The sequence below is a fragment of the Sorex araneus genome, chromosome 2, assembly GCF_027595985.1.
Source record: "Sorex araneus isolate mSorAra2 chromosome 2, mSorAra2.pri, whole genome shotgun sequence".
Lineage (NCBI taxonomy): Eukaryota > Metazoa > Chordata > Mammalia > Eulipotyphla > Soricidae > Sorex > Sorex araneus.
Window position 1 is genome coordinate 42,227,230 of NC_073303.1, and position 12,741 is coordinate 42,239,970.

The window sequence follows — 12,741 nt, forward strand, 5'->3', positions numbered from 1 at the left end:
CCCCCTTTGCTGGAGCAATGCCCAGTAAGTAGGACTTGAGGGGCTCTCCAGAGGGGAGAGTCCCGTCCTCCAGCCTCTAGAGGCAGCCTGAGGCCCATTTGATCTGCAGCGTGGCACCTGGGCCCTCACACCCGGAATCTGGGGAGTCATGAGGCTCATTTCAGGAAAAGGAAGTCAGTTCCAAGCTCCGCCTCGGCTCTTGCCTAAGCTCCTGCTCATTCTCATAGAAAAGAACTTCCAGAGAAGGCGATGGAGCCAAGCCGTCTTCCTAACCAGTGTGGGGACAGAGAACCCTGCGAGGAGAGGAATCAAGCCTCTGAAGCGGAACATGGCAGGGCCAGAAGGGACCGCCAGGGAGGTGCTCCGGCAAGGCCAACGTGGTCAGCCTCCTCGTGCCTTCCAGGGCCCGCTCCTGGCGGGGCACAGGGCACCGTACGGGATGCGGGGACGGAACCCGGGTCACTGCGTGCATCACTGCGCCCTCCCCAGTATGCCATCACTCCGGCCCCACGGACAGGGCTTTCTGTGCAGTTAAGATTCTATTGGTGTGGGGGCCGGATGGATAGCAGAGTGGGGAGGGCGTTTGCCTTGCATGTGGCTGACCCAGGTTCGATCCCCGGCATCTCATATGGTCCCCTGAGCACCTCCAGGAGTAATTGCTGAGTGCAGAGCCAGGAGTAACCCCTGAGCATCGCTTGGATGTGACCCAAAAAGCAAAAAAAAAAAAAAAAAAAAAAATTCTATTGGTGGGGTTTGGCCAAGGAAAAAGAACTTGGAGCTCTGATGGTGTCACATACACCCTCCCACACTGTCACAACACCCCGACTGTCACTTTTACCACCACACACATGACCACACACCCCACAGTACACCATACACATGTCCCACACACCCCATGCATGCCCACGTCATCACACACTTTCTGCAACATATCCCTGCGCCCCCACTAAGTACCTCTAACACGGACAGCACACACGCAGTCTAGCCCCCCCCCCCCCGGGGTGTGCTTTGGGACTGGAAAGCAGAGAGGGTACTGCACTGGTCTTGCGTGTGACGTGTGACGGACCCTCGAGGGCTCCCCAGCCCGCAGAGGGTCCCTGGCTCTGAGCGCAGAGCTGGGTGTAGCCCCAAACTTCCCCTTAAGAGAGCAGGAGCACCCCGAGCTGGCCCTTGTTCCCCGAGCACCGCCCCCTCCGCACACAGAGGGGGTCTGTGGTGTCCCGGGAGGGCTGGTGGGGCTCAGCCGCTGCCCAGACGCCTCCAAAGTCAGCGCCACTGGCACAGGTGTTGGGGCAATTAACACCCCTCCACCCCACAGGCCTGGCGGAGGGACCCCTGCGCTCTCGCCACCAGCCCCCCGGTTGCCACGGCAACAGTGGGCATCCCAGGCTGCTCCCCTCACCCCCTGCTGGCTGAGCCCGCGGCTTTGTCAGCTCCTCTCCGCAGCTGCCAGACAGACACAGGCACCGAGGAGGCTCCAGCCCCGGCGGCCCCTGCGACCACCCAGCCGCTCCCGCCGGCCTCGGCGCCCGCCCCCGCCTGCAGGCCGCCCCGGCAGTGGCCGGCCTGCCCTGGGCTCCCCCAGCCACATCCTGCCGCGCGGCTGCTCGTTTCCTCTCCGGGAGCCCCGCGGTGAGTCGGCTGCTCCGGGAGCCAGCCCCCACCCCGCACCCTCGCCTTCCCGCCTGGGGCCGGGGGGTGGACCTGGGGGGGAGGAGCGGAGGGGGAGCACCTGTGCGCCGGGCTGGCGGGGAGACTCGCGCGTCAGGTGGGACACGCACGCCCGCACCCTCTGCGCCCAGGATCGCCACTGTGGTCCCCGATGCGATCCGCCCGGGCCCAGGGCGGGGTGGGGGTTGGGGGAGGGGGGCTTTGGAAGGGCTCGGATTGGGGCTGTTCATAGAGCAGATGTGGAGCGGCTGAGCAGGGGAGTGTTGGGCGGGGTGGTGGAAATTTAAAAATTTCTTTTTAAATTAAGCGAAAGGTGTGGGAGAGCTTTAGCGAGCCCTCAGCCCGGGTGGGCACGATTACAGGACCCAGTTGGGATGTCAAAATTGTTTCTTAAAAAAAATTATATATATATATATTCATAAGCTGGAAAAACAGTACAACTGGTAGGTAGGCGTTTGCCTTGAATGCGGCTGACCCAGGTTCTATCCCCCACGTGCCATATGGTCTCACCAGCTCTGCCATGAGTAATTCCTGAGCGCAGAGCCAGGAGTAACCCTGAACATCACGGGGCGTGGCACCCCCAAACAAACAAACAAACACTCATGGGCTGGAGCAATAGTACAGAGGGTAGGGCACTGCCTTGCACGTGGCTGACTGGGGCTCAATCCCTGGCACCACGTATGGTCCCCTGAATCCCGCCAGGAGCACAGAGCCAGGAGTAACCCCTGAGCATTGCTGGGCGTGGCCCAAAACAAATGAACAACATAAATAAATAAATCCTCTTTAAAAAGCCATCAGTTTCTGGGGGCTGGAGCAATAACATAGCAGGTAGGGCGTTTGCCTTGAACGCGGCCGACCCGGGTTCAATTCCCAGCATCCCATATGGTCCCCTGAGCACCGCCTGAGTGCAGAGCCAGGAGTAACCCTTGTGCATTTGCCGGGTGTGACCCAAAAACCAAAAAAATAAAAATAAAAATAAAATAAAAAGCCATCAGTTTCAGGTAGAACTTTCAGGAAAAGGGAGAAGGAGCAGGAATTGGCCAAGCTGATGCCCTCCTGGCTGCCCCTCTCGGCCTCCGCTCAAGCAGCTGATTTTATGCTCGTGAGTCTGGACAGAGCGTGACGACAGTCACACAGGGTCCATCCTGGCCTTTGTCTGTCCAGCCCCCAGGCCCCCAACTCAATTATTTCAGGGCACACCTGCAGCTTCCCGAAGTGTGTGCCCGTCCTGGGCCTATGTGGGTGGTTCCTTCATTGCCAGATTCTCCGTTGTTTAGGCATTGGTCCTCACATGGGCGTCCTGGCAGCCTCCATCTGCCTTTCTTCTCTATGACTTGCCTCTATTTCTGGCATAATTTTGTTTCTTACAGGATTAAAGAAATAACTCCCCCAGGGGCTGGAGCAGTAGCACAGTGGGTAGGGAGTTTGCCTTGCACGCAGCCAACCCAGGTTTGATTCCCAGCAGCCCATAGGGTCCCCTGAGCACGGCCAGGAGTAACCCCTGTGCATTGCCAAGTGTGACCCAAAAAGAAAAAAAAAAAAGAAAAAGAAATACCCCCCCCCAACCTAGGGGCCAGAAAGATAGTAGAATGGGTAGGGCACTTGGTCTCACATGATTCCTGATACCACATAGTGTCCTGCAAACCCCGCCAGCAGTGCTCCCTGAGTTGCAGAGTCAGGTGTAAGCCATGAGCACAGCTGGTGGCCCCATTCCAAAAACCCAGCAAACAGAAACCCCCACCATGACACAGCACTTTCCTTGGTAGGTTGTTCCGCTCTGGCCCAGGCCATGGGTGTCTGTAATGTCCCTTCCTGTTTGGAAAGCTTTTGAACATCACTGCATCTGAGGGTTTGAAACCGCAGTTTCTCCTCCAGCGCAAGGCCGGACTCCTGACTGAGACGACTACTCCATCAAATACTTCCTCACCACTCTTGCATTCTTTGCAGGGAGGTGCAATTTGGGGGCAGGCACCACCTTGGTACTCAGGGTACCAGACAGTGCTGGGTCCCAGCTGGGGGTCCCGCACAGGAGGCAAGTGCTCTGGCCCATGGCGCCTTCTCCAGGGCCCCTTGTTTTGGCTTTTAAGTGAGAAAGTGACAAGGAAACACCAGATTGCTGTTTTGAACTATTGCAGAGGCACAGTTCAGCCTTTGAGGGGTGTCTGATCTTTCGGCAGTTTGGGGCCACCAGGAAGGAAGTTGCTTCTGCTACTCATGTGTAAGGCTTGTGAGAACATGAGTGGCCGCTTTTATGCCACAAAGTCGGCTGCCATTTGTATCGTGATTTTGTGTTTCCTTTGATGTATGTATTTCCCCCACACACACACACACTTTATGTAAACACCATGGTTTACAAAGTTGTTCCTAATGATTTGTTACAGGTATTACTCAATATTCCACCCCCCAGCCCCACCACCACTGTCACCTTCCCAACCACCCCTCAAGCCTGCCTTATAGCAGGGCCACAATCTTTTCTTTTCTGTTGTTTGTTACATAAATGGCTAATGGGAAGATCAAGAAATATTTCTATAAATGGGAGACTAACACCCAAGAATAGTAGAAATAAGTACCAGGAAGTTTGCTCCACAGCTTGGAAGCCAGCCTCGAATGCTGGGGGGAAAGGCAGCTCAGATAAAGAAGGGAAAACCAAGTAAAGTGTGGTTGGAGGACCTGCTCTGGAAGGGAGATGCGTGCTGAAAGTAGACTATAGATTGAACACAGTGGCCACTCAATACCTCTATTGCAAACCACAACACCCAAAAGGAGAAGGAGAACAAAAGGGAATGCCCTGCCACAGAGGCGGGCTGGGGTTGGGGGGATGGGGTGGGGGGGTGGGAGGGATACTGGGATCATCAGTGGAGAAGAATGGGCACTGGTGGAGGGATGGCTACTGGAGCATTATATGACTGAAACACAAGCATGAAAATATGTAAATCTGTAACTGTACCTCACGGTGATTCACTAATAAAAAAATAATAATTAAAAAAAGAGAAATTTTTCTGTAGAAGAAAATTTGTGAAAGTTGTTATATCTCACCATGGGGACATTAAGTCCTTGTCTGAGGGTTATTAAGCTGTTGTTGCAACTTAAGCCTCCTTGTCAATGTTTTCGGTAGCTGAGATGGGATGTTGCATCCCATCCAATCTGGTGTGCTCCTACTGGGATGTTAGTGTTTGTAGAGTTTGGACGTGTAGCTCCAGAAAATCCAGAATATTTATCTGGGCAATCTGGCCGGAGGCATGGCAATGCTTTGGGCTGTGGGAGCAGCTGCAGGGGCTTTGTTAGGGTGGGAGTGGGCCCACCCCATCCGCCTCAGAGATAACTCCAGAGGTCTTAGCCAGGAATCAATGTCCAAGAAATTTTTGCGCTAGTTGGTCTCTTCCGAGATTTATGTATGAGTCTTGGAATGAGGCCAGGAGACGCACTTGGTTGGCAGCCGCAGGACAGGGGAGTGACTCGATATATGTCTTTTTAGATTTTGATTGTCTTTTATTTGGGGGGGGGCTTCCCAACCACAGCTCAGGGGGCCGGGGTTACTCCTGGTGGTACTTGGCTCGCCAGGACAGCTGGTCCTATGTTGGGGCCCAGTGATAGGTTATTTGGCCACCAGGAACATTCCCATGAAATGTGGGGCCAGGGTTGCCAAGGGTCAGATCCAGGTTCTTGTACATGCAGGATGGGCACCCCCATCCCCAAGTCCTCTCCCCACCGCCACGTCTCTTTCTAGAAGAACCTGCCGAACGTTTCACAGAGGGTCGGCCTTGCTGCCCTTGCAGAGGGCGGAGGGAGACCACTCAGACCTATTTAGTGGGCTGCAGACTTTTGTTTGTTTATTTGTTTTGTTTGGAGGCCACACCTGGCTGTGCTCAGGGCTTACTCCTGGCTCTGTGCTCAGGGACCACTCCTGACAGTGCTCGGGGGACTATACAGGATGCCTGGAACTGAACGCGGGTTGGCTGAATGCAAGACAAATGCCCTCTCACTGTGCCCTGTACTGTCTCTCTTTGTTGGTCCTTTGTCGGACACGTAGTGGGAGGATACCTTCTCCCATCCTGCAGCAGGGGATGCTCTGCGTGTAAGATGCTCTTCCCATCCTCAGAGCAGTGGGCTCCAACAGAGCAGAAACTTAAACTTCTGATCGACTCTGGTTCAAGTTTTCTTCCATCAACCATGAATTTGGTGCTAAGTTCGTGGGACTCTCTGCCTGGTCCTAGATCTGAAAGTTTTCTCTTATTACTTTTCCTTTTACCATGTTAGCCTTCATTTATTCTTTTTTTTTTTTTTTTTTGCTTTTTGGGTCACACCCGATGATGCACAGGGGTTACTCCTGGCTCTGCACTCAGGAATCACCCCTGGCGGTGCTCAGGGGACCATATGGGATGCTGGGAATCAAACCCGGGTCGGCCGCGTGCAAGGCAAACGCCCTCTGTGCTATTGCTCCAGCCCCCTCATGTAGCTTTAAGAGTGCCCTTGTCAACATAGACCAAATGTCTTTCTGAAGATTTGATAGAACAAACTTAGAATTTGGGGACAGAAAAGGGAATTTATATATTTGCCATGTTGTTCCATTAATTCACGAGCACTTTTTTTGGCTTTTTGGGTCATACCTGGTGATACTCAGGGGTTACTCCCAGTTCTGTACCAGGAATTATTCCTGGCATTGCTTGGGGAACCATATGGGATGCTGGGGATCAAACCCAGGTTGGCCACATGCGAGACAAACACTCTACCCACTGTACTATCCTCCAGTCCCTGTGTATTTGTTTCTCAAAGCTTCTATTCTTGGAGTAGGAGAGACAGGAATTAAAGCTCTTGATGCTCCACATACGGTCCTCCGAGCACTGCCAGGGGCCACTCCTGTGTTCTCGTGCCCAGAACCAGGACCAGCCGGCCCCGGAGCGCCAGGAGGTGTGTACACCGCCCCCTCACAACCGCCCAATGTTTGTTCTTTCTTCTGTTGGCATTTTCTAGTTTTCAGCATATAATACGTACATGATTTCTTCGATTTATATACCCTTTTTAGAGTAAGAATAAGTGGATTTTACTTGTTTGTTTGGGGCTCAGCCCAGCAGTGCTTAAGATTCACTCCTGACCCTGTGCTTGGGGATCAAACCCTGGGGGTCTCAGGGGCCCATATGGGGTGCCAGCTACTGAGCCTGGGCTGGCCATGTGCAAGGCAAGTGTCTAGAGTGGATTTTACTTTTAATGTGTGTTATCTGTAAGTTCAGAGGCAGGATTTAAAAATTCAGGTGCCTGGGGCTGGAACAATAGCACAGCGGGTAGGGCATTTTTGCCTTGCACGAGACTGACCCAGGTTCCTATATGGTCCCCTGGGCCCTGCCAGGGGTAATTTCTGAGTGCAGAGCCAGGAGTAACCCCTGTGCATCGCCGGGTGTGACCCAAAAAGCAAAACATATAAAATAAAATAAAAATTCAGGTGCTTTTTGTGACGTGGTGTTCTATCCCTGACCTGATGGGCTAGTTTACTCTTTCTTGGGGTGTTTTTGAAGATTCCTTGGAATTCTTCTGTAGTGTGCCTAAAACTCCTACTTGAAGCCTGTGAATCCCAGTGCTGTAGGATGTGACAGAGATGTGTTTCTTTACAGTCCTAGGGGCTGGAGGTCCGAGATGAAGGCATCAGCTGTGCAGGCGCAGGGTCTGTGTGTGGTATCTGGTTCCTGTGGCACATGGTTCCTGTCCTCTCCTGATGTCCCTCCCCCAGGACATGGGAACATAGCCGTGTCCCAATCTCCTCTTCACATAAAGAACATCTCATTTGAACTTAAACACCTCTTCAGAGAACCCAGCCCCATTCACCACTCGCCTGTGGGCGCCACTGTACGTCGTAGCTCTGATGTGACCTTGTCATGGAAACCCGCTATGAGAGGAAGTGGGTATTTTGGTTTGTCCCTGTTATTATTATAGACTTGCATGAGCGATTAAGTTGAGAAAATAGAAAATTGGTTAGAGACTGAGTAAGCCAAAAGGGTATACGAGAACTCTCATGCTCAGCCACGCCTTATTTCTTGTTCTCTGAAGAGAACCACTCCGACTGCATTTTAAAATTTGCCCACTGACAGAAAAATGGCAAGAATTGATTCACCAGGTGTCAGTGCTTTATTGCTTCTTTTTGTTGCTGTATCTCTGTGTAGATTTTTTTTCTCTTTTGGACTGGGGCAAGAGCACAGCAGATAGGACGTTTGCCTTGCAAGCGGCTGACCTGGGTTCAATTCCTCTGTCTCTCTCGGAGAGCCCAGGAAGCTACCGAGAGTATCTCACCTGCACGGCAGAGCCTGGCAAGCTCCCCGTGGCTTATTCGATATGCCAAAAACAGTAACAACAAGTCTCACAGTGGAACGTTAACTGGTGCCTGCTCGAGCAAATCGATGAACAACGAACGGGACGACAGTGCTTCAGTGCTACAGTGGTCAGATGGCTTAAAAAACATTTTGGGGGACCAGAGAGATAGCAGAGCAGTTCAGGTGCACGGTGGCTGACCCCTATCCAATCCTTGCCGCTACATGGTCCTCTGAAGAGCCACCAGAGAGCAAGCCCCAAGTACAGAGCTGGGAGTAGCCTTTGAGCACAGCCGAGGGTGACCCCAAAATTCAAGAACAAAACAAGCACTGTTAAGTTCCTGACTTGAGTGTTTTGTGGGTATGGATATCCGGTTGCACCACATATGAACTAGTCACCCGGGGTCAGGGACATCTGCATGGTGGGGGGGGCTCTTGCTGAGCCCCATGGTGCCGTCTATCCTTTGTAACAGGCCCTAGGCATGACTCATGAGCATGTCCCCTCCCAGAGGTGGGTGGGGTGAGGATGGGGACATCCAGCTGGGCTTCGCCACTCAGGGGCCGCATACAACAGGGCAGCGTAACCTGTGACAGGCACCCACATTGCTGGGGTAAAAGTGAAAGCTGGGTTCAAGATCACAAAGGAAAGAGAACAATAATACAAGGAGGGGGAAAAAAATGAAGACAATCGGTTTCTGTATTCCCTTCACCCGGCTCCACAGCCCTCAGTTCCTCATTGGGTGGAATGGCGTACCAGCACCCACACGGGCCCCTCTGGTAAGCGTCAGCTGGTCAGGGCTGTCTGTGCCCAGGACAGACAGAGAGAGAGTTAGATATGCCACCCAACCCAAGTTCCGTTACTCACCACTTGCAGGCCTAGTTACTAGAGAACCAGTTATTTGAAGGCTAGTTGCTAGAAAGAACTGGATTGATGTGTGTCAGGGAAAATGTTGGTTTTGTTTGTTTTTGATTCATACCTGGAGATATTCAGAGGTTACTCCAGGCTCTGTGCTCAAGGATCACTCCTGGCAGTGCTCAGGGGACTATATGGGATGCTGTGGATCGAACTGGGGCAGCTGCATGCAGGCAAGTGCCCTGTCTGCTGTGCTATCTCTCCAGCCCCCCAAAAGTTTTATTCAGGTGTTAGCACTTCTTGATTTTTTTTTTCTTTTTGGATCACGCCTGATGATGCACAGGGGTCACTCCTGGCTTTGCATTCAGGAATTACTCCTGGCGGTGCTCAGGGGACCATATGGGATGCTGGGAATCGAACCCAGGTCAGCCGTGTGCAAGGTAAACGCCCTACCCGCTGTGCTATTGCTCCAGCCCCCTGAGATGCTTCTTGACTCCCCAATTCATCTTACTCTTAGCTTGGGGCTGTCGGGTTGGTTGGGAAAGTAAACTTGAAGAGAGGCGTGGTAGCAGGAGAGGGGAGAGGGAGGCTGGCCCGGCTGCAGTGGCTGACCAATGCTGCAGGATGAAACTTCATACAGCTCTGAGATAGCCTGGAGAGACCAACACCCGGCCCCTGAGTTGTCCGGAGACCCCTGAAGCTTCTTTCCAGAGGGCCTGGATGGAGGCCTCCTCCTCCCCACTGCCCCCGTCTCGCAGTGGGCCTGGTTTTCCATCACGTAGTGTATGAGAACATCTGTGCGGGGTGAGAGTCAGGCAGAGGCTGGGCGGGACTGAACGGGGAGAAGCGCCTAGAAAGGAGCATCACGGCGCCTGTAAGCCTCGCCGCCCACTCACGGGTTCACTCCGCATGGTTTTGCCGAAGGAATCAAACATTAATTCTCAGTGTTCCTAGTTGTTGACTTACATAAAATGACTGCATGGAGCAAAGGAAATGAGTGTGGAGTTCCGGAGTTGCAGCAGGTGGCAGCCCCGAGGAAGAAGCGAACAGAGTTCAGATTACGCTCACCCTCAGGAGAGGCTCGCCTGGAGACTCTGGACTGCCTGGGAGAAAGGAGTCCCGCCCCTCTAGCCAGCCGCATCCCAACTACAGGGATTTGTCATTGCTGCTTTTTCTCGCGCTCAGGTGACGATCAGACATCAGCAAGCCAATAGCACAGGGGTCGAAGCAGTTGCTTTCCCCGTGTGTCTTTACACCCTGCCTATGACCAATCGTTCTGGACCTGTCCCTCTATTTCTGAGCGACTTCACTCAGAGTTATATTCTCCAGTTCTACCCTTGATACCAAAAATTGCATGATTTTTCTCCTTTCTCACAGCTGCATAGTATTCCATGGCAGTCTACTCTGTATATAACACACAACTTTTGTTTTTTGTGGGGGCCACATCCCGCAGGCTCAGGACTTACTACTGACTCTGTACTCAAGGATCACTCCCGGAGGGCTCAGGGACCATTGGTGGTGCCAGGGATGGAACTGGCACCACCAATGGTCTCTATTCAAGGTTGGCCATGTGCAAGGCAAACGCCTTCCCCGCCATACTATCTCTCCAGCCCTTGCACACACCCTGTTGGAGTTAGAGCAGTTTTGGACCTTTGCCCAGAGTCTGTGGGTATGAAGCAGCAGGTAGATAGGAGCCCCACATGAGCTCTCAGGAAGTCATAAAACCATGATGGGATGTAAAGAAGTTGCTCTGTCACCAGCCCTCAGGGAGCCCCAGGGCATGACGGTCCCTTTGTGGATGCAGGAATCAATGCCAGTTACGACTCTGACTCACCGCAGTGCGGGGCCAGGGAAGGCCGAGACCCTCAGGGAGAGGAGACGCTTCCATCTATAAGCGAATTCCATGACTTCGTCTTTCCTAACAGCTGCATAGTATTCCATTGTGTAAAAGTAGCGAGAGAGTATGGGGAATATTGTCTGCCATGGAGGCAGGGGGAGGGTGGGAAAGGGGGGGGGTATACCGGGAGATTGGTGGTGGGGAATGTGCACTGGTGGAGAAATGGGTGTTTGATCATTGTGTGATTGTAACCCAAACATGAAAGCTTGTAACTATCTCACCGTGATTCAATAAAATTTAAAAAATTAAAAAAAAAAAGAGGTGACACCAGCAGGAACAGAGGCAGGGAGGGTGTGAGAGCAGACTGCCAAGTGTCAGAGTTCTCTCCCGAGGACAACACTCGAACCAGACTCTCAGCCCACAGAGAAAGCAGTAAGCGGAGTGACTTGGGAGAAGCCCTGTGAAAGCAACTTCACCGCAGTAGGAGGGGGCATCCGCATCCCGAGGGTCCCCGCCTCTCCACTTGGGGGGCAAAAGCCCCCCTTTGATTTTAACCTCACGGGCTGTTTCCCCTCGGGAGCAACCCACATTCTCCCCCCTCTCCCCCCTCCCTCCCTCCCTCTCTCTCTCTCTCTCCCTCCCTCTCTCTCTCTATCTACCTCTCCCTCTCCCCCCTCTCTCTCCCCTCCCCCTCCCACTCCCTCCCCTCCCCCAACATAATCTCCAGAGTCCTTTAAACACCCACATCATTCCACAAGCTTCCTAGGAGAACGACTTCCACTACACTGAACTGTCTGTGTGTGGCCATTTCCTCACCTATTATTCCCCAGAAGATAAAACAACACACTGAGAAAGAGAAATTCTAATCTCAAGAGCCCTTCAGCATCTCCTGCGGGCTCTGGAGGGTGGAACAAGGTTAGCACGTAAAGCAGATGATGTTCTGGCTTCTCCAGAGAGGAGAAAGCATCAGGAATGGAGAGGAATTACACCCCCCAAGTTGGGAGGTTGGTGATTCCAGAGTGGAACGCAGGTGTCAGACACTTTCGGGAGAGCTACGAGAGCCTTCTATTTTGTGCTGGAGTGGATGTTTGCAGCTGTTCCCCACTGTCAAATTCTAATCCCAGAGGTTTACAGTCTCAGTTTGGGTAAATGGGAGTGAAGGTGTTGACTTTATTTAAATCATGCACACTTCTGAAGTCATAACATGAACTACAAAATTATCTTCCCCTGTTTATGAAATGACCTTAGCTTTAGTATCTAAATAGAGACAGCAATGGGCTTCGTCTTGCACAGTGTTTGGCTCGTGTGTGATGCTATGGAGTCTCTTTGGCCATCACAACCCAGGAATGTTTGTACAGAATTTCTGGGTTAGGTGGACTTGTTTGAACACATAAAAATGATCAAACCAGGTGGTCGAAATCTCTGGCCATAAGATCCCCCTGGGATCTTCTGGAAGTTGAAGTTTTAGGTTGTGTAATAGTATAGGATTCAGAAAGGAGTAGTGAATGGAGACATTTTTGTTGAAGGAAAAGAAAAAATTTTGTGTTACAGTGAAACTGGTGATTCATGCAACCTTAATGAAGGATCTAAGATATGATGTAAAAGTAATAGCATATGTAGAAGGCGTGTGAGGAATGAATCAGAGGAAATGAAATTTTATGTATGGTCAACCCGGGTGCAACACAGCAAATTGTTAAAAGAACTTTACAATGAAATTTTAATAGCTGCAATACATTTGATTAATAGGATATTCTTTTGAGGAGGGCACACCCGGCAATGCTCAGGGATGGCTCCTGGCAGTGTTCATGGTCTCTCCCAGCGGTGCTCAGACAAGAATGTGGAGTTGGGGGTAATTGCATTGTATTTTAGTAACAACTGGTACCTTTTTCAGACTGTAAATTGTTTAGTCTGCCTAGTAACTGACCATGCATGTTATTAAAGTAACTTCATATATGTTACATGAGTTGAATCATCAGCAGTTTTGCAGGATGGGGCACACCTAATAATGCTCTGGGCTTACTCCCTGCTCTGTGCTCAGGGATCACTCCTGACAGTGTTTGGGGGACCATATGGGGTGTCAGGGA

At 52.0% G+C, this 12,741-nt stretch overlaps 1 protein-coding gene across 1 annotated transcript in view; it reads left to right on the forward strand.

The window, feature by feature from the left end:
• The first annotated feature begins 1,412 nt into the window (after nt 1-1,412).
• The window catches only part of FGD3 (FYVE, RhoGEF and PH domain containing 3), a 64,650-nt gene continuing 53,321 nt past the window's right edge, over nt 1,413-12,741 (forward strand). Inside the window, 1 exon segment of the mRNA XM_055127520.1 lies at nt 1,413-1,632. The gene's annotated coding sequence lies outside the window, so the exon portion shown is untranslated.